The sequence below is a fragment of the Amblyomma mixtum genome, chromosome 8, assembly GCF_055824585.1.
Source record: "Amblyomma mixtum isolate Tamu chromosome 8, ASM5582458v1, whole genome shotgun sequence".
Taxonomy (NCBI): Eukaryota; Metazoa; Arthropoda; class Arachnida; order Ixodida; family Ixodidae; genus Amblyomma; species Amblyomma mixtum.
Genome location: NC_143019.1, coordinates 63,961,806 through 63,986,591, shown reverse-complemented (window position 1 = coordinate 63,986,591; position 24,786 = coordinate 63,961,806). Strand labels below are relative to the sequence as shown.

General features: G+C 47.2%; 1 protein-coding gene and 1 non-coding gene across 2 annotated transcripts in view; both read right to left on the bottom strand.

Moving 5' to 3' along the window:
* Positions 1-24,786, bottom strand: part of LOC149332756 (ribosomal protein S6 kinase alpha-5-like) — a 287,244-nt gene that overhangs the window by 259,871 nt on the left and 2,587 nt on the right. The window lies entirely within an intron of this gene.
* Positions 3,366-3,437, bottom strand: TRNAS-GCU (transfer RNA serine (anticodon GCU)). The gene has a single exon. It is a non-coding gene; the product is annotated as a tRNA-Ser (tRNA).

Below are 24,786 nucleotides of genomic sequence, written 5' to 3'. Positions count from 1 at the left end.
AGCCTGGTTACTTTTGACAAAGACTGTACATAAATACCGCGCTGCATTGCACAGTTTTATGTTCATTTTTTCTTCTGTGCACTCGCGTGACGTGCGCAGAACGCTGCTATACTAGCAAGCGAGTGATTCGGTGAATGAATCATAAATAAATGCTAGTAATCATTGAGTAATCGTAAATGACTGCTCAAAAATTTGTTCCCCTCCATATTTCCCACGAATGTACAGCTGTCAAGGAATGCGACTGCATTTCTCTCTCCTCGACCAAACAGGAGAGGCTGAGCGTGAACATATGAGACGTGACCTTGAACACCTGCGAACTTGCTTGGCAGGCATCATATATACAAGGTGTTTCACCTCAGACTTTCTGCAATTTTTAAAAATAAGCTATTTGAATTAGATGCGCGCTTTTTCTGGCATAGAATTGTCAGTTGTGTAGTACATCATAATGCAGCTAAGACGCGCTAACTTGTAGGCTTGTTCACCAATATTTAATAGTTAACTTTTAAACTATTACCATTGGGCTCCTTAATTATTGAGAGGCATGTAGCCCACCGTAAGTAATGTCCATATCCGTTTTTAGAATTTCGAGAACGCGATTATCCTCGGCGCTGTGGCCCAACAAATTTTGGCTATTTCGACGAGTTAGATTCACTAGAGAGGTTACTTTGCCTGCAAGCTTCTCAAACCGCATGTATTTTGGCGCGATGTAGGCGAAATTTGTTGGGCCACAGCGCCGAGGATAATCGCGTTCTCGAAATTCTAAAAACGGATATGGACATTACTTACGGTGGGCTGCATGCCTCTCAATAATTAAGGAGTCCAACGGTAATAGTTTAAAAGTTAACTATTAAATATTGGTTAACAAGCCTGCTAGTTAGCACGTCTTAATTGAATTATGATGTACTACACCACTGACAATGCTATGCCAGAAAAAGCGTGCATCTAATTCAAATAGCTTATTTTTAAAAATTGCAGAAAGTCTTAGGTGAAACACCCTGTATATATGTGAGAGAAGCCAACAGCCGCAGATATCAAGGAAACAGGGTATTTTTTTTTTTTATATTTCATTTCTGGTGGTGATCAATCGAGAATATTACTGAATATTTTACCGCTTAGAGATAATTGATGCAGAAGAAAAAACAACAACGTAAAGATATACAGCTTCCACAGAAACTTCGCAGTTAAAGAAAAATTTGTCCTGGTGCGTGGTTCGAATCCGGGACCACTTCTTCACCGCAACAGTCGCTCTTCAAAGTGAGCTAACCGGGACGGCTAGCATATTGTAGGGCGAGAGCGAATTGACCGAATTTCTGTGAACGCTGTATAGTTTTCCTTTGTAGCCGCATGGCCGCGGGTTCGAACCGCGGACCAAGACAAATTTTCCTTAAACTACTAAGTTTCTGTCGAAGCTGTACAGCCTCTCTTTGTAGCTGTACGGCTGTGCCAGGCCAGTGAGTAATTACTCCCTTATTACAAATGCTACTCCATTTTGGGGGATTCCCCTAAACGCTGGACCATCGCATTGCCAACACACAATGAAGTTAGGTGTCCCTGCGATTTTTTTCCTTTGATTTCGACGGAATTAGACATTGAGCGCAATTCCCATTTCCCTCGCTACGTCTCATGAATGGTGTTTTCTCTTCCGCCATAATAAGCACGTATTGCATAGCATGCATTCGAATTAATCAAGCAGGTGGTATGCGTTTTACCTTTCGGCACGTACTACATTTAACTTTCACGCCGTGTCGTAACGGCGATCTCAAGCTCTGTGCTACTAACATTATTGCAGCATGCATTTCAGTTACAGCTCGCAGAAGGACGTCGGCTAGCCGGTGAGTCAGTTAAGCAGTGAATCAGACAGTTGCCTAGCTCTCTCACCCAGTGAATCAGGCAACGGCGTGGTTAGTAAGTGCTTTCAGATAGGAAGCAATAGGATGGGGAGCAGTTGGAGAACTGGACACTTATTGCATAAGCTTTCCAGTTTTCGTAAGTGTGCGTGCGTGCGTGCGTGCGTGTGTGTGTGTGTGTGTGTGTGTGTGTGTGTGTGTGTGTGTGTGTGTGTGTGTGTGTGTGTGCGTGTGCGTGCGTGCGTGCGTGTGTGCGCGAGCGTTCGTGCGTGCGTGTGTTTGTGTGTGTATGTGTGTGGGGGGCGGGGGGTGTGGAGGGGAAGCCGTATTGCTTCAGCTTGGTTAAACCATACAGTTGGGCTGGTAAAACCCGACGCAAAACTTCGAAGCACACGCGAAAAAGGACCAAAACCAGCACCATACATGTAATGCACAGTTTTGCAATCTATGTAGTTTCCTCGTGCTGCTTTTCCGCATTCAGTTGCACTGAAGCGCATTGTATCGAACTGTACTAAAAAAAAAATGCGCGTTTACTGAATCATGTGAAAATAAAGAACGCAAAAGAAAACAAGGAAAGAGAAAGAAGAAATGAAATTAGAGAAGGAAGAAAACACCGCTGTGCCCTGTACGTTGGTGTGTCTGTATGTATATCCGGAGGAGTCCTCGAGCGCGCCGCTTGGACAACGGGCATTGCACAACGATGCGCTTCCCTGAGCGCGCAAGACAGCTCACTCGATAACCGAACTGCGACTCCTTTGTTCATCTACAAAGCCTCCGTAAGCGGGGCGCAACGGACGGAGTGTAACGTTCGAGCGCTTCGTGCCACGCGGGCTGCAAAACTCGACAGCGCGCACTCAACCCACGGATATAAGCTGCTCCTTTGGGCGATACTCGCAATACATATGCAGCTGCAGTTCTGTTCCTTACATGTATACAGACCATGAGCAATCGGCGTGCCCAAGCATCGGTATGTTGCGCAAGCTAAAAAAGATAAAGAGACAGGACAGAAAGGAAATGCGAGACGCAGACGAGCAGAAACCTTTGCACCCAAAGCTGGTGCGACAAACTCGGCTAGGGAGATAACGGGCAGCGCGGCTATCAGTGGCAGCGCGACAAACGGACACAAGCCCGCGCGTATAGGGTGCTGAACGCACAAAGTAAGGCTGCGAGGGGAACATAGGGCTGTCCGTTCTTGCACCCTGAACATCGGGCTCAGAAGGCACACAGCGCGTGTTCGTCGTTTCTTCTCACTCTCAGCTAGGACATCAACACGTTCTCCAATTTAACTCTGCACGCTCTACCCTTGTCTGATAACCCTGTCACTGTGTCGATCGCGTATTCCCCCTACATGTTCCTCTCTGTATGGTTTTATGGGGTTTAACGTCCCGAAGCAACTCAGGCTATGAGGGACGCCGTAGTGGAGGGCTCCGGAAATTTCGACCGCCTGGGGTTCTTTAACGTGCACTGACATCGCACAGTACACGGGCCTCTAGAATTTCGTCTCCATCGAAATTCGGCCGCCGCGGGCGGGATCGAACCCGCGTCTTTCGGGTCAGCAGCCGAACGCCGTAACCACTGAGCCACCGCGGCGGGGAGTTCCTCTCTATAGACATCGCTGTTGAGCTCAATTAAATTGCTCTAGTTCACCTTCTTACGGGAGCTATTATAGGAGGACATGTTACGCACCAGAGATATGCCGGCGCGCGATCTTCTGTTGTGCGCGTGAGCGAAAATACGAGAATATCTTTGAGAATGAATAAGAGCAAAATAAAATCCGCCGCTCCTGTTACTGTTGTGGCGCAATGAATCAGTGCTCCGGTTTTGAACACGTCCGATAGCGGTTCGAATCAGCTTTTTACTGGCACTTTTACTTTACTTTTAACGAAGCGTTAACACAACGAAAGACATACCCTTACACCCTGGGGATGCGCTCCCTTTAAGGTTGCATTCTTAAATACTCCTCAGCCAAAATCACCGTTTAAACCACTCACTCAAAATAGGTTTTTCCGCTTTCTTGTTCCCTTTGAACAATAAATACATGTGCGAAATTTGTTTGCCATTCCCGTCGCGATGTACTTTACCTTTTACTTTGCAATGTGACAAGCTTAGGAGCGAAATTCGCCGTTTAAAACGGTTTTAAATCAACTAGGAGGGGAAAGTGGAAGTTGGTACACTGTACCGTTGCGCACGCGCAGAACACATGATAGCGCGTCAGCGAATGACAGGTCATGTGTACTACCGAGTACATCATCCCGGCTCCTCCTCTTGTTCATTTCTTCTAAGCTCACCCGCATAATACTAAAGGGGTACTCATTGACATCCATCCAAGTGCAGTCATACGGCTACAAAGAAAAGCGATATAGCTTATTACGAAGCTAATCCACCCTGGGGGATTACCCTAAACATTTGACCATCACCCGGATAAGACAAACAGATCATCCCGCCACCAATGCGGTCGCAACGTGAAAACTTATTCCTCGTACACAACAAGCGATAGTAAAATGTGCTCGGACATGAAAAATCGTGTAGAACCACTCCAAGCCAGGCATGCGGAAATAACAGAGAAAATAATTTGGTTTGGTTTATAGGGGTTTAACGCCCCAAAGCGACTCAGGCTGTGAGGGACGCCGTAGTGGAGGGCTCCGGAAATTTAGAACACCTGGGGTTCTTTAACGTGCACTGACATCGCACAGCGCACTTGCCTCTCTAATTTCGCCTCCATAGAAATTCAAACGCCTCGGCCGGGATCGAACCCGCTGTGTTTCGCAAGACGACACATCGATGAAGACTAGTGCGTGGCCCCCAGGCCCACGCCCAAAGGAAAAAAGCCTCGCTTATTGCAACCTGACAAGTATATATACAGACACTGAGTACGTCACGCATGCGCCGAGCATCACAAGAGTACACGTGCACTTGCTACGATAGATACTATCACACCAGGATCGATAACGCCACATCTTCTCTTTCCCTTTGAGAAAACTAAAGCAGCAACTTGCAAAACAATAATACAACAACGATTCAATGGAAGCGGTTCCATGAGTGGCATTCACAAATACCGTACCGTTCCGGCTTTCTTACTTTTCGACCAAAGCGTGTGACATGTCCACCCTGTACCGCAGGCGAAGAGGTTTCCGGCGGCGGTTGCAACGGATCACTTGGGAGAGCTTCCGGTCCGTTCTCCTCGGGACCGTCTGGGACAGTTTGTGCAATGGAAACAGAGTTTCCGTTCTCCTCTGTACCGTCTAGGCTAGACAGAAATTCATACTCCCCGTCCTTGGAATCCGAGACTCTGTTTGGCGCCTGCTTGATTAGCGCTCGCCGGTTTCGTTCAATCTGGCCCCCACTCTCCACAAGAGTACACGTGCACTTGCTACGATAAATACTATCACACGAGGATCGATAGCGCCATACCCGTGTCATTCGGGCCATCAGCCGAGCGCCGTAACCACTGAGCCACCGCGGCGGGGCCGAGAGAAAATAATTTAATGGAGCCCTCAGTGGTTTACGGCAGCTGCGATACAGCTCCAGTAAATGAGTGCTTTGATGTTTTGGTTTATTGCACAAAAACACAAAAATGAGAAAAGGTTTGGTTTGGTTTGGTTTATGGGGTTTAACGTCCTAAAGCGACTAAGGCTATGAGAGACGCCGTAGTGGAGGGCTCCGGAAATTTCGACCACCTGGGGTTCTTTAACGTGCACTGACATCGCACAGTACACGGGCCTCTAGAATGATAGCAGATAGCGCTGCATTTACCCCGATCGCCTGATTTGCATCAAGATTTTGGTCTGGGCTAGTTGGTTCATTGCTACAACAGATTTATCCAGATTAATTAATCCAGTATTAATCCACGAACGTGGACACGAAATATATCAGCAGAAATAATTCACCTGAAATAAATGGGTAGGTAGAATGATAGGTAGTAGAAAAACAAGTTTGCTTACTTATTCGCAAGCATGAGTGCTTCGAAATGCCTAAAATGTCCTGATTTGTTTCATAACGACGACAGGAATCACTCAAACAAGTATAACCTGATATAACTCAGACCTTGAAAGCAGTTTTCAGGCACAATTCGAATATATGCAAGAGGAGAGGGTAGATATTGCATAATTAACCATCCTCAAAAATTAATAAAAAACCAACCATTGGACAAGATGAGAATTTCTGTGTGGAATGAGGATTCTGTGTGAGGAATCAGTCAAACAAGTATAACCTGATATAATTGAGACCTTGAAAGCAGTTTTCAGGCACAATTCGAATATATGCAAGAGGAGAGGGTAGATATTGCATAATTAATAATTCTCAAAAACCAATCAAAAACCAACCATTGGAGAAGATGAGAATTTCTACGCGGATTCCTGGCTTGTTCCTTACAAAAAATGTACATTCGTTTGTCCCCACTGAATAAAAATTACCGCCTGAAGGGACTAATACACGGTGCGCTTACGAATACAAGAGTGAGTTTTATTGTTTACAAGAGTGGTCTGCTGTGGGGACGAAAAAAATTGTGTCCGCGAAAATCCGGGAGACAAGCTCTAGAATTCATTTCAGAATTAAAAAATAGTACGACTGGATTGCACACCCTTTGCTCGACAACGCTGTGAGCCTCTCCCAAAACAAGGGAGTCAACTCCCACGCATTGCGGAACCGCTGACCACTAAATGGCCAACGGCGATGTGAAGCCAACCAACATGCGAGACGCATCGAGTCGTGTCGAACTCCGCTAGGCCGCGGCAGGGGGGCGGAGCGGGTGTTCAAGCGTGCGTTAGAGCGGAACGCGAACTAATGTACAGCGCCTCTGGGCGAACAACACGCGCACTTGTGAAGACTAATCTAGGCGAGCTCAAACCGCGACCTTGATCAACTTCAATTCAGTCTGCATTGCGTTCGGAACGAACTGCCACGGGTGCAATTGCAGTTAAACTACGCCGCAACGAAAAGGCCTGCGACTAAATAACGAACATTACGTACTAAATGATATTTGAGGCAAACGGACGAGGGCTGTAGAGTCCAAGCCTGGCTTGATCAACGAACATATTCTAATTACTGTACCTTTTCACGATCGCGCGTAAGCCGTTCACCAGCCTTTATGTCACGGATAGGTCAACGGCCCCCTCTAGTCTGCTCACCACACTACTACTCCGTCCACGAATACAAACAAACAAACAAACAAACAAACAGAAAAGGAGAGAAAAAGGAAGGCAGCTGAAGCGTTTTTGGCGCTAACTACATCATGAACAAGATACAACTCGCCCAACTTTCAACCTTATTGCTGAAGAGCAAGGAAGGAAAGTAAAAAACAGACAAATAAAGAAAACCGAACAGAAAACAAAAAATTAAAGCGAGGACGCCACTGCCCGTTTATTGCTTGAAAGCTAGGGACTTATTTAAAGGCATTTTCTAAAGCCCGCAGAATAGAAAAGCCCACTACATCGCCGCATCATGTTCGGGCGATGCGCTCAGCTATTCATGAGTTGTATTCACTGAAAGCCTTCAGCTGGAGCGCTGGGCTGTGAGGCAAAAAAATAAATAAATAAAAGGCAAGACTGCTTCCGAAAAGCGACGTAGGATGCGATGCTTTCACAATGGGACATTTGCGACATATACAGTTACAAGCAAGGGCGTCCGCAGAATTTTTTGCAGGGGGGGGTCCCGTTGGTGCCCCGGGGGGGGGGGGGGGGGGGGGGGGGGGTATGTTCGTAGCAGAAAGGCGCTATTTGCGGAGTAAATTTATTTATTTATATATAAATAAAAATTAAACAAAATGCACACATGAAAGAAAAATTACAAACAGCAAATTAAAGCGCGGCTAGGAGAGGTACATTGGAGTTTATCAACGAAGAAACAACTAAAATTAATAAAAATGCAAAAAGATGCTATATCACTTCGTGGAGAAGAGTGCTCAGTCTTGCTGCATACGGGTTCTCGACTCACCCGGATTGATGACGAGCACACAGCACAATATGTTCACAAACACGCAACTACAGTCACTCAGTCAGTCTTCCTTGAACAGCAACTGTAGGCGCCTCGGATTTTTCTGGGCGAATTGCGTAATTACACGTGTGATAAATTCACTTCTGTGCTTCATTACACGCTCTCGGTGCACACTCATCATACACATTGATTGGAAAAACTGTTGAACGCGTACGTTGAAAACAAAAGATGACTATATATACAACGAAAACTTATTTACAAGATAAATGCACGCTCGCAGCTTCATACACCTCGCTCCATCTTGCTTGCGCATCCGCACAGTCGAGCAACCGCACACACACTGCTCTCCGCTCGTCGTTTTCTCGTCCGCTGTCTTGGTTGTTCTCAGCTTCGCTGACAACCGGCCACTAAAAACACCCAAGCACAAACACAGAGGCGCGCACACGTGCAAGGGCTTACTTGCTGCAGTATCCCCGAATGCGCACTTTGGGGGTGAAAGGAACGCCGCGCAACTTCCGAGGGGAAGGGACACTCGCCACTCCAGTCGGAAAATTTGTTTTTGTGTTTTTATGGGGTTCAGAGCCCCAAAACGACTCAGGCTATGAGGGATGGAGTAGTACAGAGTTCCGGGTAATGTCGACCACCTGGGTCTCTTTACCATGTACTGACACGCACAGTACATGGGCGCTGTTGTGATTTGAGGCCCAGCCAGAGGTGACAGGCGAGCCAGGCAGGCGCCATCGGGCTGCGTTGACCAAAGGCGCTGGTTTTCGCAGAAGACGCAAAGAACGCTGGTGTGGGGGCGCCTCGGGAGACTGCGTCGCCGTGAACAAAAGCAGCTAATCCCCTTTGCCGGAGATTCTGAAAGCGGCGCTTCTACCGAACTGAGCTACCCGTGGATCGGAGGAGACAGCGAGCGGCGGCGGCGCCAACTCATCGCCCGCTTGCCCCTGAGCAGCCCGACAAAGCGGGGGTGGACACGGCTGATTTTACCTTCCCTCCTTAAGAATTCATCGGTGACCGGCGTAACGATAGGCGAAAACAAGATGCCCCGTGCACTGTCTGCCTCCGTGTCGCTATCTCTCTAGAGATCAAAGAAACAGACACCCATCTCAAGGCGGCTCGAAACACATGCTCGCCGGTGCCGCTGTATGTCTGGAACAGGTCGCCCTTCAGTAGAGCTAACGATGGCGTGGTTTGAAAACGGCGGAACGACGCACGCCCGGACGCGGCATTTCGCAGATGTGACCATGCGGGGCTGCTTTTACCCTTTTGACTGAGCGCACCACCGCCCCTGGCGTGCGGCCATCACTCACGGTTCGAGTGAGTGATTTTCCAGGGGGGTGCAGCCGCCCCCCCTTGCCCCCCCCTCCGGACGCCCATGGTTACAAGGGAAGATATTCGAGCTGCTTTCAACGGCATTCAAGCACGAAGACATGCACTTATACAGCAGAAGTTTAAATTCCTGTTTTGTTCGCTGCTGCCACCAAGTGCGGAAAGCCATTGCAGAACTCTCGAAGGACAGTTTTTTGGGAAGAAAAAGGTAACAAGGCAAGTGAAGGGAAAAAAGAAAGCTAGCTTTACTAAACCCGCTGCTTGACGCAATTTTCATTCACTAGTTTAATGAATTCAGTTGACCTTCAGTTATTCCTTTCAGTATTCAATTATAGTTTCTTGAATACTTGTTAATCCACCATTACGACGCTCTTGTATTGAGCAACTAAACACAATTAGGCTTAGGTTGCCCAGGCAAATACAAAAGCTAATTTTGAAGAGGAAAGACGCAGCAACTGTCTCACTCTGAGTGGACACCTCAACCGCGTCGTGAGGGAAGCGGTGAAGGAGAAAGAGGTGACTACCGCAGGGCGCCGAATTAATTTCGATCACCAGAGGATTTTAACCATGCACTGACATCGCATAGCACACGAGGACGTCTTTTTGCATATCGCCTACAATGAAAGGCGGCCGCCGCGGACGGGATTCGATCCCACGCCCTCGGTCAGTCTCTCTAACCCCTGAGCTACCGCGGAGGGCTGCGATCCGGAAAGGGGCTGCAGTGCACCGTTTCTACCACCGACATTTCGCAAATAGGGAGATGCGGATGAACGTCACAGTGTGCTCAACCACCTTCTCGCCATTCGATCTACGCTCTCGCCCGTTTCTTTAAAACGTTATTCTCTTCTTTCAGATCAAGAGTTCTTGACGTCAGCACCGGACTGACGCTCCTTCAACACTGTTCTGCAAAAGGCTCACTGCTTGAATAGACGAGGTCGAAACGCAAACATTGGATTATTAGCTCCGGTCACGCGGCGAAAATTGATAAAACTTTAAATCGCCTCCTGACAGAAGACGTAATCCTCCAGAGTACTGCCCACAACCTTTTCATCAACCTTCGCACATGCACTGCGTACGTTCACCTAAAACTCCGAAAAAAAAAAAAACTGTAGAGGACGGAAGACGGACATGCCACGAACCTTTTCCATAAGCCGCGACGCGGCCTTGTCGGCAATTAATTAGTCAGCAGAAAAGGCGTCGAGTTAAAAGGCTCCCGAAGAAAGAACCAATCATAAAGGCACGCAGACTTGACCTCCGCTTCCGACGTACGGCCTCAAATCGTCTATATAGATCCCACCTTGAAGGCTTTAATACCTCCCTTTTTTCCCCTTCCTTTATCCGCCACTGAAAAACTTGAAGGAAAACAAGAACAGAGACAAAAACTGTCTAGCAAAAGGTCACGGCAGCTAGGCGGTGCACCGGTTCCTGGAATCGACGTAGATTGTTTTAGCGTTTATACCGGATTTTTCCTTTCTGTTACGCGGCCTGCCCACACGAAGCGAGCCGGAATGCCTCGAAGTGAAACTGCCTTCTTGATTATGCAGGGAGAGCTCCGCACGGCGATTGGGCGGTGTAGGATTGACGCTAAGGAATCTCAGGTTGAATTCGAAAGTGTTAGACCCCGGCATAGTCGAGGAAAATGAACGAAACGAGCGCTCCCCCCCCCCCCCCCCCCCCCCCCGCCTCCACGCCGAATAAGAACGAGGAGGCACTGACGAGACCCGAGAAGGAACAACCGTCAAAGTGGACGGATATATTGGAGTGCATCGAAGCTCTCTCGTCGAACGATGACCTCGCGGAAAATGTATGAAACGATACGCCCTTTCGACCTTTTCCTTTCTTTGCTTCCAAAATTAGTCACACTCGATCTGTCGACAGACAAAAGATATTGATATCTCTTGGTGTTCTTTTTTTTTATTTTTCAGCTATCTACATTTTGCATCCTTGTTGTCAAGTGTACGTTTCAAGTGAGCTTTGGAGCCTCCACGGATAAGTTATACTTTATCGGATCGCTGTTACTAACTGCACAAGCATGTGAAGCGTTTCCTGGCTGCTGTTTGCCGCCGCGGTGGCTCAGTGGTTATGGCGCTCTGCTGCTTACCCGAATGACGCCGGTTCGATCCCGGCCGCGGCGGTTGAATTTCTTCGGAGGAGAAATTCGAGGCCCGTGTACTGTGCGATGTCAGTGCACGTTAAAGAACCCCAGGTGGTCGAAACTTCTGGAGCCCTTCACTACGGCGTCTCTCATAGCCTGAGTCGCTTTGGGACGTAAAACCCTATAAACCATATACCGTAAAGGCTCCATCTCCATTTTTATCACGCTTCACAACTCGCACAAATTCGATGCATTCGGAAAGCCGGCAACAAGCCGGCAATGAATGAATGAATGAATGAATGAATGAATGAATGAATGAATGAATGAATGAATGAATGAATGAATGAATGAATGAATGTGGTAAATGGGGTTTAACGTCCCAAAGCTGCAGATGAGCTATAGACAGCTAGTTAGCTAAAGACATTTGATACTGACTCAATTGTTCATTCATTCGAACTGCAAATTCTAAGAGTAACACAAACGCTCCGCTGTTCAACCCACACGTTTTGTTAAGCAGACAGACATATAAGAGACGACTGTACCTCTCAGCGTTGCAAAGAATGTACAGAGGGCAAAACACATGCCTAGAACAACCAAACTGTGTATTCCACCGCTCCCAAAGCCGCTGCGACCAAGAAGGCAAAAAATGACGACTGAATTCTATGAGTTTGAAGTTTATTTTAATTTCAGTAAGAAATGAGAGACCCGAGACAAAAAGTGAGCGTTAATTCACTTGACGGCGCTCGGGCCCCATTACATGCCAAAACAGAGGTGTCGGTAATAACAGTTATACCAGTGCATTTACCAGACATTGTAGCTCTTACTACACATAGTTCACGTTTTTGTGTTTGTGTTAATGGTAAAGGCACAATGTGAATGATAAACATGATGAGCGAATAACAGCAAATGTGCATAGCAACAAACCCACAAAAATACAAAAACACATAGGAGGAACACACTGCAGGAAACCAGAAAAAATTACGTTTGTGGACGGATAACTGGACGGATTTGTGGACAGATTTGTGGATTTAACTGCACATGCTTAGACCGAGACCATTTTTAACCAAATCTGATCGCTATAGTTATCGCGTGTTCAGCCTGAAACACGCTCAGAACGTGTTCTAGACATGCATTTTGCCCTCTGTACCAGCATGCAATATTATAGAAGAAACAAAACCACCAAAGAGACAACGCAGGTCTCAAAACCTACCCCGCGGTTACCAGCGCTCAGAGCCAACGTAACCCATCCACGAGAACCGGTTGGCAGATTATCATCAACTCGCGGACCGCCCGAGGGGCCGCACTGCGGAAGAGAACGTCATCAGGACTGGCGCGGGAGCGCTGTCATTAAATAGTAAAGCTCGACCGCCGGCATCGCTGTAGCGAGCGAAAAGACGGCACCTAACAACTGCGAGCTCAAGGACGAGCCCGGGAGCCGAACTTCCATTTAGTCTTCCGCTCCCTTTTTGTTTGTTTTACTGCACGCGACGAGCGAGTCCGACGAAAGGCGATTTCACGACGAACGCCGAAGAGGACAAAAGGGAAAACCGAGACGATGGCTATTTTTAGCGCAGCCGACTCCCCTGGGAGGAGTTACGTATACAGGTACGCGCAACATGGTAGGGAACAAACGTTCGCTCCACACACATGAGAAGCAGACGTTTTGTTTGCTTCGAAGTGGTCTCGGTAAGATCCTCATGGCACTATTTTTAACATGGAAGCAGAAATGGATTTCGTTGTCCAATCAGAGCTACGTATTGTATTTCACATACTGCGTGAGAGCCACCGCTGCTTCGCCATCTTGAAATGTTCGTGCGATGCACCCGGAACCATTCGGGTCGCACCAGCTAACCAAGTTAATTGTGAACGTACAGGGAAGAAAACTGGTTTTTGAGGAAACAAAATGGCGCAGTAACTGTCTCACATCTCGGTGGACACCCGAAAGGCGCCGTAAGGGAAGGGATAAAAGAGGAAGTGACAGAAGAAAGAAAAAGGTGTAGTGGAGGGCTCCGGAATAATTTCGACCAACTAGGGATCTTGAACGTGCACTGACATCGCACAATGCACAGTATGCACGCCTCCATCGAAACGCAGCGGCCGCGGCCGGGTTCGAATCCGGGAACTTCGGCTCAGTTGCCGAGCACCCTACAACAACTGAGCCATCGCGGCGGGTACGTACAAGGAAGCGTATTGATTTTCAGTAACGTGCCGGAAAGTGCAGTATTCTTTATACTATACAATGCGTTCAAAGGAACACTTCGTCGTTCACTCCTGAACGTTTCTTTGGCGTTCTCTGAAGCATTCACTATGCTACCATAAGCCTAGCTCAGGCGGATGTTAAGTATATTTTATAATCTGCAGTGTAAGTATAATAATAAGTCTAATCTGCAGCAAATATCACATTGCCACGAAATCAACCACCCTCGCCAATCAAGGTAGCCGACGGTGTGTGGCAGGAACAACGAAGCATACCTCCAACAAAGACTGCTAACTTCCGACCTTTTTCAAAAAGGTGGAAGGGCGCTGCCTTACTCGACACTGGACTGTGTTCGTAGCACAGGAAAGAGTTAAAGGGAAGCTGAAACGGTTTTTTGAGAATTCGAGGCTATTCGAGAATTCGAATCTACCAAGCTTCTAGACAAAGCATGCAAATCATTTTTGCACTATCATTTAAAATGATGACATAATCGTCGATTAAAACCGCGACGATGTTTAAGCTTCTCCTCACTGCGTTGGATGAGTGCGAGGAAACTCGGCAGTGACGTCATTGTTGCCGGAATTTCAGATGTCCGCTGCTTACGCCTGCATGCTGCTGTGCGTCGTCAGACAGTGCCAAACAATGCTTCGTGAGCTTCACCTTCCATGGCGTCGGTTTTCTTCCATGGAATAACCGTTTATTCGCTGAAAACGTAGTGTCGTCATACTTGACGTCATTATCGGGGTCTCTGCCCGTCGCTGTGCACTTCAGAGAAGCCTGAACGCCGACGACGACTTTATTCGGCGATTACTCCACCGTTTCAAACGCTACAGGAAAACGATTTCACAGGTTTACCAGCACATTTCGCACATTCGACAACCTTAAACTCATCGAATTCTAAAACAGCTTCAGTTGCCCTTTAAGGACTAAGCACCTCATCGCTCACCTCATTGCCCCAAACCGGTTGCTCCCAGTGTCGTGAAAAGGTTTACAGAGCCATCCACTTTCACCCGCCGTTGTCATTATCAATAACGACACAACACCACGCGGCTTCAGCCACAACACACCGAGCGGCTCATTCCCTTTGGAAATGCGGTCGCTGAGGAGGAAGGGAGCTCACAGGGTCGCGTTATTACGGTGAGCACAGTGCGCGCGTTTTCAATGGGAGAATAGCGTTACGGGGAGAGATTATAAAGTGTGATACTTTGCCGCACGAAGCGCGTGGAAGCGTGACTGAAGAGCGGATTGCTGGTTCCCCCTACGCGACGCCGCCAACGCAGCAGCGGAGGCCCGCGAAAAGCGGTGAACGATGAAGGAACAATGTAACCACACCAGCGAAAGGCGGTGCCAAAGCGTGTTGAAATAACGAGGCTCCGAGATTTCTCGCAGGCAAGGAAAGAGGTGTACGAGGATTTACGGTGCCAAAGCGTGCTGAAATAAAAAGGCTTCGAGATTTCTCGCAGGCAAGGAAAGAGGTGAACGAGGATTTCAAAGAGACCACCTCGCTTTGAGGGGAAAGGACTTGTTTGAAAACGGACAAGAAGAATAATGATGCAAGTCGCCGCCGCGCTCTTGCGAGTCGGTGAACTGCCCGAACCGACTGACAAATCGAAGACGCCGTGTTTTGCTCAAGCAATGCAGAAAGTTGGGCGAGTTGGTAATACACGTTGAACTTAGCAAAGCGCAATTAAAAGACAGGGACAAGACGAAGAAGCACGCATGCTTCTTCTTCTGCGTGCTTCTTCTTCTTGTCCCTGTCTTTTTATTGCGTTTTGCTAAGTTCAACGCGTTTTGCTCGATTCTAACCTGCCCTTAGTTTCAGCGTATACCGAAGTCTTGTAAAAAGCACAGAAAAACATGTCTGATTCAAACTCCCATGATGTAGTGACAGATTTCTTCTCTTTTCGAAAGGAAAATAAAGATGTTCGTTAAAGCAAGGCAAATGCGGAAGTTAGAAATATTTTTGAAACGGTTTACGAATCTGCAAAGCGATTAAAAAAAAAAAACAGCTCACTTGATGCCGCAGAAGGCACTTTGTCCAGTCTGTTGAAATGACTAATCACCACTATACCTCCCACAGAACGACCACGATCTGGATGGAGTCCACTGCAGATCAAACGTCTCTCCCGACGGCCGCGGCCATATGTTATTTTCGCAAATTTCCCAACTGCGTCAGTTCCATTTAACTCTCGGCCGAATCTCGTAAAGTTTGCGTGATGTGCCTATCCTGACGCTCTAACAGACCTCTGGTGGTGATTTATGTGCATTACGAACTCGACCTTTTATATTTCAGCAGAAATACTCCCCAACTCCCGTTAGCTCTGTTTCACGCTGATTTCTTAACGTTATACGCCTCTTTTACGAACTACGTAAATAAGGAGGAAAAGTGACAAATGGAAAGCGACAGCCGAAACACAGGGAAAAACCGAAGCTGGTTATCCATTTTTTTTTTTTTAACTATCGGGACACAGTTCTTTAGAGCTGTCAGGCACTGCTCTATAGCTTCTGCCCTTTTGCACTGACTTACTGCATGCACAGGTTGCGTCCAAAGTTCCCAGGCCACAGGGTGTGTTTTTCGCCAGTGCATTCTGGCACTGAATTAAACCACCTATGCTATCAGAAGTGACAATGATACTTCCACCACCGTAGATAATTTGAAGTTTCCGGAGTGTCGCAAAAGCCCCACTACGGCTCGAAAGCAGACCCCACGGCCTGGGAACTTCTGAGGCACCCTGCACTGTCCATCGATTAAATGGATACTGAGGACAAACTGACATTCGCCAGCATAATGTACCGCTTTCGAAGCGCAAAGACACTAATCACACCAAATATGGAGCTTTTATCGACTTTTTTTAGCGACTCGGGCTACGACCACTATGAACCCGCTGCATGCGGTGGCTCAGTGGTTAAGGCGCTCGTCTACCGAGCCGGAGTACCCGGGTTCGAACCCGACCGCGGCGGCCGCGTTTCGATGGAGGCGAAACGCAAGAGGCGCCCGTGTGCTGTGCGATGTCAGTGCACGTTAAAGATCCTCAGGTGGTCGAAATTATTCCGGAGACCTCCACTGCGGCACCTATTTCTCTCTTTCTTCTTTCACTCTCTCCTTTATCATTTCCCTTACGGCGTGGTTCGGGTGTCCATCGAGATAAGTGAGACAGTTACTGCATCATTTCCTTTGCTCAAAACCCCTTTATTTCAGGCTATGAGGTATGCTGAAGTTGAATGTGAAATGTCAAAACACATCCGCACAGCTACCGCAGCGAGTCGGCAACACTGTGCCACTCGGTCCTCTCAAAAGAATTTATGCATGCATAAATTGTCGGACAGTCGGTGCACTGGCTGGTGTTGACGTGCCGACGAGGAAACAAAAAGGAAACGAAAGGTTAGAAAGAAAGATATAAAACAAGGACAGGCGGCAGGCGTACACGAGGCTAAACTCAACAGCAACTGTTGAGTCGCGCCTGTTACTCCGCTATACCGGGTTCTGAATAAGAGGCAGGAAAGGGAACTGATAGAGCTGTACACATATATGAGAACAAACGAGGTCGACTATAGCTAAACACGGAACAAGGAAGCCGACGAGCTACGGGACTGGCGATGCAACCGAGACAGGCGAACGATGCAACATTACCACCATCCAGGAACACATTACACTCAAATATGCGGGTGTTTAAATCGTCTCACAGTATATACAGCAATTACTCAACACGAATTCATCCCATTTTCCGAAGAGCTGTGGCTGGCATGATTTAGAATTCGAGCTTCATTCAAATAATTAAACGCAGCAGCTACACCCTAAGCAAACAACACACTGCTGATGGAAAACGATAAGCCCTTCCTTGTAACGAAATAACCGACTAAAACGAGGGATACGTAATATCTTCTCGAGAGGGGTGACAGAAACCCAATAATCCCTACCTCGTTTTACCAAAGTAATGGCAAGTGCGAAAAAATGGAATGCCAAAAGCCCACCTGCCGTAAACAAAAAAAAAAAAGTTGATTTACTTTTTTGTATGAACTGTTAAAGTCAAAATAAGTCAGCGGTCATTGAACCGCCTTGCGTTGCCTAGCATAAACGGAATACTTCCCAACGTCGCGCTTCATATACGAGGGAGCCCAGTAAGAACGAAGGAAAATTATGTAGCACATCCACACCATCGTTTTAAGCGATTAGTGAATGCGTCAGGCGGTCAACAATGTACTAGGGGCAATGAGGTCAAATATAAGTTGGATAGCATCGATAGTATACGGCATTCTATAACGACAAAAGACAAAGTTCTAACCGAAAACGACGCTTATACCAAAAAACAAAAACTAGAGGGGGACACTTAAACTCCGACCTTTACCGGAGGGGACGCCATTTCCGTTCTGATGACGTCACTTCCCTTCAGCCAACGGACGAATTTTATGACCCACGACGCATTTCAGCTCCACGAGGCTACTAATATGCTATCGCATATGGAAAATGCCTTCACGTCAGCGCAGTTTCCTTGCGAAAACACCCCATGGTTGCAAACCCTGTATTTCAACTGTGGTCTTTTCTAGTTTATAAAGCTCTCTGTCTCCGGTGAAAGTACACTCTCTTTCTCATTAGAGCGCGGTAATGTATCAATACAGGCAAACTTCAATTTTACATCAATGTCCCTTTAGAGGAGCACTGAGCACCACTTCCAATTACTGCTCTCAGCGCGAATTTATTTTTTGGCTCTTTCTGGCTACGCTGACGTTTATCCGGCAGCAAAAGACGCAGTCATCGGCGTGAAAATTTTAAAATCTTCCCATCGGCCGATTTAAACTTGTGACGTCCTTACGGAAAAGGACGGGTTGGTACCGTTTCCAAGTGAATGGATGTGTAACGTACACTCTGGGGTCCGCGTAAAACAATGTCGACGCACGCATTTTGCTCGCGAAATCGGCCGGCGATAGCGACATTCGTTCCTTGGTCCTTTCTGGCTTATAAGAGCTTCGCTTTCGATGAGAGTCGTTTCTTTGTCGTTAGAATACCGTAGTCTATCGACACACGCCGAATTCAATTTGTCTTCAGTGTCTCTCAAAGACATGACGAGCGGTAGCGAGTAACTGAACCAAGCATGGAAACGAAACTTCAACAAGTGAAAGAGGCGAGGGAGAGAGAACTCTACAGTAGAAATGCAGAGAATTTAGCCAGCCTATTCAGCACATAGAATGAAGTTCGGAGAAAACAAGTGAAAGAAGCGTAGTAAGAAGGCTGCAGTAAATAGCAAAAGAGAAGAATAGGTAAACAAAGAAAATCTGGTCCCGGAATTCCGGGTGTAGGAACTTCAAAAAGTGACATAAAAAGATAAGATTTTAGTTTTAACGCGATAGTGTTAAGGAGCTCGTGTCGCAGAAAATCCGGCGTCGTAGACCGTGCGCGAAAAATCCACGAAAAATCCCCAGAGAAGCAACCTAGGAAGGAGGTGGGGGCACCTAGCTAGGTCACGTGACCTTGTGACGTCATCACAACCTGCCCACCGGGCTGTGAGCAAATTGCACACCGTGGTAGGTGGATTAATGACTGGAGGCCCGGGATGATCCACTTAGGCCGCACAAGACCCACCGGTGGCAGCCCCTGCCATCGCAGGACAGTGGCGCATTCTCTTAACAGCTGCACCACTAGCGCCAGGAGGGGTAATGAGGGCTCCCAGCGACTTATGAATGGTAATCCAAAATCCAAAAAGCGGAGCTTAAGTGCCTCCGCCATTTTCTTTTTCGAAAATACCAATCTCTTCGAGATATGCGACCAAATCGTTCAATGCACGGCGCTGCTGCCAAGGGCAAGGAAGAGATCATAATATTCTATAAATTAATCCACTGTCAATGGCACTGTGGTAAGCGCTTCGATTTTAAGCTGCCAACATGTTCTCTCGGCTCTGTATTCCGGGCACTCCAAATCTGAGCGCAAAGAACCCCAGGTGGTCGAAATTTCCGGAGCCCTCCACTACGGCGTCCCTCATAGCCTGAGTTGCTTCGGGACGATAAACCCCAATAAACCAAGCTCTTCACACGCCACCTGCCACCGCCGCCAGGTGGCGTGTTACGCCGACGACTGCGACGGGAAATCCACGAACAGGCGCCTAACAACTGCGCTCTAAAGAAACAAAGCACAGTGACGATACGTTGGAACAAAGACGAATTACGCCGCGCGACCTTCCAAGGAAAAGGAGGCAACATATCGCGGTCGCTAACGGTAATGTCAGAGGCTGCAATGCAGCTGCGAGGAATTCAGGAAACGCACGCTGAAATGATTTCTCTGCTTTGCTTTGGGGACTGGTTCCCATGTAGGTGACAAATATCACTTGTGTTGCGAGGTTCGTTTGCACTACCGCTTGGCGGTGGTATTATGGTCGGTGATTTATCATCGAAAATGCTCCAACTGAATAATAACCGAGTATATCCTGCGTACGTGCCGTCAATGTCTGTTTTTGTCAGTTTGTTTAATGTTCTCATGCAAGTTACAGCACAAATTTCCGACAATAAGCTGTCAATATGCGAGCATTATGCGACCGAAGAGGAGTGACTGCAACAGATACCGTAACAAATGTAGACCCAATTGAGTTACTGTACGCTGCAGTGAGCCATGAGAAGATTTATTGCGAGGAAAGCCGTGGCTTCAAGTCAGGATAGATTTATGAATTTGGGGATATTGTTTCCTCAAAAAGAACCCTCAAACTTCTATTTTTTTTTTTGCGTTGGCACAGTTCCCAATCATGACGAGTTTCAAAGCGCGACAAGACGGAGACGAAAGGAAAAGAACACACACGACAAGCGCTTACTAGCAGCAAAAAACGTTTATTGCAACGCTGGGAATAAATAGGTGTCGCAGAAAACAAAGAACCAAAAATAACAAGACAGAAAAAGAGATTAGCCGTTACTATCTAAAAACACTCGTTCCTTCTCCGACAGCAAAATTAAAGGCTCAGTGACACAGCGTCTTGCTGTCGGAGAAGGAACGAGCGTTTTTAGATAGTAACGGCTAATCTCTTTTTCTGTCTTATTTTTGGTTCTTTATGTTTTCTGTGACCCCTATTTATTCCCAGCGTTGCAATAAACGTTTTTCGTAGCTAGTAAGCGCTTGTCGTGTGTGTTCTTTTCCTTTCGTCTCCGTCTTGTCGCGCTTTGAAACCCATCATGAATGTTTACCAACATGCCCAACTTTTTGCCCTCCTACAGTTCCCAAAATCGAAGAATATTCACCGGATCTTCGCCACAGCGCTAATGTTGGTGCGAAATGTTAACGCTCGTCAAAGCGTTTAGCAATTCTAGACACGGGTGTGCGTTGCATTTATGCCAGTACCGTGGCATCAGCGCACGCGTAAGCTCTTCAGAAAATTACTGCCTTTTGCTAAATTTGTTTAAATTGTCTGGGGATGAAATGATGGGTTGGAGGCAAGAGACAAGAGGTGGATGGAGTCAAGCGACTCCGCAGTATTAATTAATAAATAAAGACGCGCAGTATTTGGGTTCAGCTCCCATTTCGTGCGGCCGTACGGCGCCGAGCGCGTAAGTTCGTTGGACGCCCAGTTATTCGGCGGCTGGCACACGACAACACGCAGAGAGGTCTTCAAGGATCGGCCACGACGCTGCTGAGCAAGACGAAAGTATAACGCCGGCGTCCTTGACGGCAAAAAGGTCGTTAAGGGACCATTACGCACCCGGCGCGCGCGAAGGCGTCGGAATTAAGAGCTCTCGCCCAGTCACTTTCAAGCGCGGCGCCAGACGACAGCAGCTATACGGAGAACGCGACACGGCTACGAAGCGCTTCACGTGAGGGTGGTGTTAAAAACACAATGGCAACCAGCTGGATCGAGGGGTGCATTGTTCTGCAGGACTGCGCCGTACACTCAACGCGGTGAGACGGACGCCGAGAGGCTAGTTGATCCCATGTCAAAATTACAGACCGATCAGCTTACTGTCCATTGCCTATAAGGTATTTACTAAGGTCATCGCTAGTAGAGCTACGCTAACCTTATACTTCAATCAACCGAATGATCAGACAGGCTTTCGTAACGGATACTCGACAAAAGACCACATTCACGCTATCAGTCAGGTGAGAGAGAAATGCGCACAATATAAACAACTCATATCCCACATATAGCATTCATAGACTACGAGAAAGCATTTGACTCAGCGGAAACCTCAGCAGCCATTGCTGAATCAGGCTGTGGATGACCCTAATGTAAAAATACTGGAAGATATCTACAAAGGCTGCACAGCCACCATAGGCCTCCACAAAGTGAGCAATAAAATTCCAATACGGAAAGGTGTCAGGCAGGGAGACATGATCTCGCCAATGCTATTCACCGCCTGCTTACAGGAGGTATTCCGGGGCCTGAAATGGGAGCAGTTGGGGATAAGAGTTAATGGAGAATACCTGAGTAAAATGTGATTCGCTAATGAGATTGCCTTGATAAGTCGCTCAGGACACGAACTCCAAAGCATGATCAGTGGGTTAGACAGACGGAACATAACGGTGGGTCTAAAAATTAATATGCAGAAAATCAAAGTAGTGTTCAGCGGTCTCTGAAGGGCACAGCAGTTAAACAGATGGCAGCGAGGTGCTGGAAGTGGTAAGGAAATACATCTACTTAAGGTAGGTAGCGACCGCAGATCCAAGTCACGAGAGTGAAATGACTAGAAGAATAAGAATAGGGTGGAGAGCATTTGGCAGGTTCTCTCAGGTCATGAATGCAGTTTACCAATATCCCTCAAGAGAAAAGTATATAACAGCTGTATCTTACTGGTACTCACCTATGGGGCAGAAACGTGGAGGCTAACAAAGAGGGTTCAGCTTAAGAGACAGGAAGAAGGGAGCGTGGGTCAGGGAACAAAAGCGGGTTAATGACATCCTAGTTGAAATCGAGAGGAAGAAACGGGCTTGGGCAGGGCATGCAATGCGAAGGCAAGATAACCGCTGGTCCTTAAGGGTAACGAAGTGGATCCCAAGAGAAGGCAAGCGTAGCAGGGGGAGGCAGAAAGTTAGGTGGGCGGATGAGATTAAGAAGTTTGCGGGGATACGGTGGCCGCAGCTGGCACAGGACAGGGTTAATTGAGGAGACATGGGACAGCCCTTTGCCCTGCAATGGGCGTAGTCAGACTGATGATATCCAAATTTCTTATTAGAGGTTTTTAGCATAATGGAGACCGGACGCCGGCTGGGTACGTGCAGTGGCCCTGTCTGACCGCGCCCCAGCTAATGCGTGTGCGCAGCCAGCGCACGGCGATTCGCTATAAGTCTCCGCTATGCTAAATCTCTCTGCTGTTAGCAGGACGTACGCAGTCACTCGTTTCACAAGATCAGGGAAATACTGGGGCACAGCGTGAAACGTCGACTCAACTGCCATGAATGTAACAAGAGTAAGATAGATGATACTCGCTAGCGTGAAGCGGTAGGTTTCCTTTCTTCTTGTTTATGTCGCTGGTCTCCTTAGATTGGACTGCATTAGATTAGACGACGCCGTATTGTCGAGAGTTTTCCCCATATAATGTAACAGGAGTACGATAAGTGAAACATGCCTGCGTGCACCGACAAGTTTCTTGCTGTGCCGGTAATTTACACAGAAACTGTTTGCTGCTGTTGTATGCATCCGGACAGACGGCACAACTAAAACTGGAAGATCGTTTATGTCGTTTCGCTGTACAGTTCTAGTATTTCCATTGCAGAAATTATGTGTAGCATGGCGTTGTACACAGACATTTTTTTTTTCGTGAATCGTTCTTTTGTTCCGCAGCATATTTACTGCTTCTTTGAATACAAGGCCTCTCAAGACCCCATGCGACCTCGAGCCATACCAGCACAATCAAGTTAATTTAGTGAAGAGTTCGACGGATGCCCGCGTGGACGGGATGTTAGATGACGAAAAATAAAACGGCGCCCCGTCCAAAGTAAAGACGAAATAGCGTTCGGACTTCTACACGGCTCCCTTGTTCACAATGAAGGCGAAGGCGTCGCACGAGTCTTCGTTTCGATTTTATTTTTCACTTACTCCTTCCGCTTTGAAATTCTGACATATCTTTCCTAGTTGTAGCCCCCGTTCCTGTGTGATGTCAATCCACGGAAGTTCAAAAAAAAAAAAAAGTATGTGTTCACGGTCACTTTGGCCGAACTGCAACCCCCCCCTCCTATTCCTTATAATTTAAGCAAGAACTGAAATTTCAGAGAATTTCCAATTATTTCACTTAACATTTTTTTGGTCTTCTATGAATATCACAGTAACTTTTTAAGCTGAATGCATATACCGTGCACCGCAGTCCACACGCGATGCATTCGTAACAGAACAAAGTAGAACAAAGAAAAAAATTTGAAATTTAAACATGCCATATGGAACTTCGTTTAAGAGTACAGGCGTACATGGGAGGATATGTGCAAAGCCCCGGGAGCGCAAGCCATGCAAGCTATAACTGACATGGGCATGCACTCAATCTCTCCGCCCGCTAGGCAGCAGGTGGGGTTTCCAACATGCAGTACGGACTCCATGCAGGTGACCCCTGCTATGACCGACGCAGTGGCTATAAAAAGTAGTCGCAGCTCTGTAGTATTCGGCGCGCCCAACAATGTGCACAGTCCCTGAGCTGTACAATGTTAAAAGATAGACATCAAATTTTTGGTTGCGTTTATTTCTCGTTCTAATGATGCTGGTTTGGTTTGTGGGGGTTTAACGTCCCAAAGCGACTCAGGCTATGAGGGGCGCCGTAGAGAAGGGTTCCGGAAATTTGACCACTCATGTGTACTAAAGTATTTCTAATGATGCGTAAGTCCTTAGTACACATGGATCACCCCGTGGTATTCACCTACGACCGCTAAATAATTTATATGTGAAATTCTTCTCTCATGGTATTTTGGTTTTGATTTCAGCAGCCGGTAAGAGTGTGTGACGTCGAAGGTCAGTACGGGTCACGAGAGGCATAAAAAAACTGCAATATGTTCCGTCATATTAGTTCACTAGAACGTTATAAAGCTAGACGATGTTCAATTATAAATTATTTAGCTGGTAGACCATTAGACAAAAGAACCAAACACACACACACATTCCTTGTACTGCCCGGCGGCGCACATTTGTTGACAGTGATCGGTATCAACCTGTGGAGTTCTTCCCAGCGGAAAACAAAAATGAAGAGAAAACATAAAAAAAAAAGAACTAACGGGACGAGAGAGCTATAAAGAAAAAATAAACTACACAGCGACCGCTTATGACATTCGTCGAATCTTCTGGAAGGACGGACGCCCAACGAACACGGACCCGTTCCCTTTTGTTACGAAACATTTCGAGGACAGCGCATAACTGAACTCTGTCGACGGGCGTCTGATTTCACAATTATAAAGCAGCCCGCGGCACACGGCGCGTGAAAATGAGCACATACAT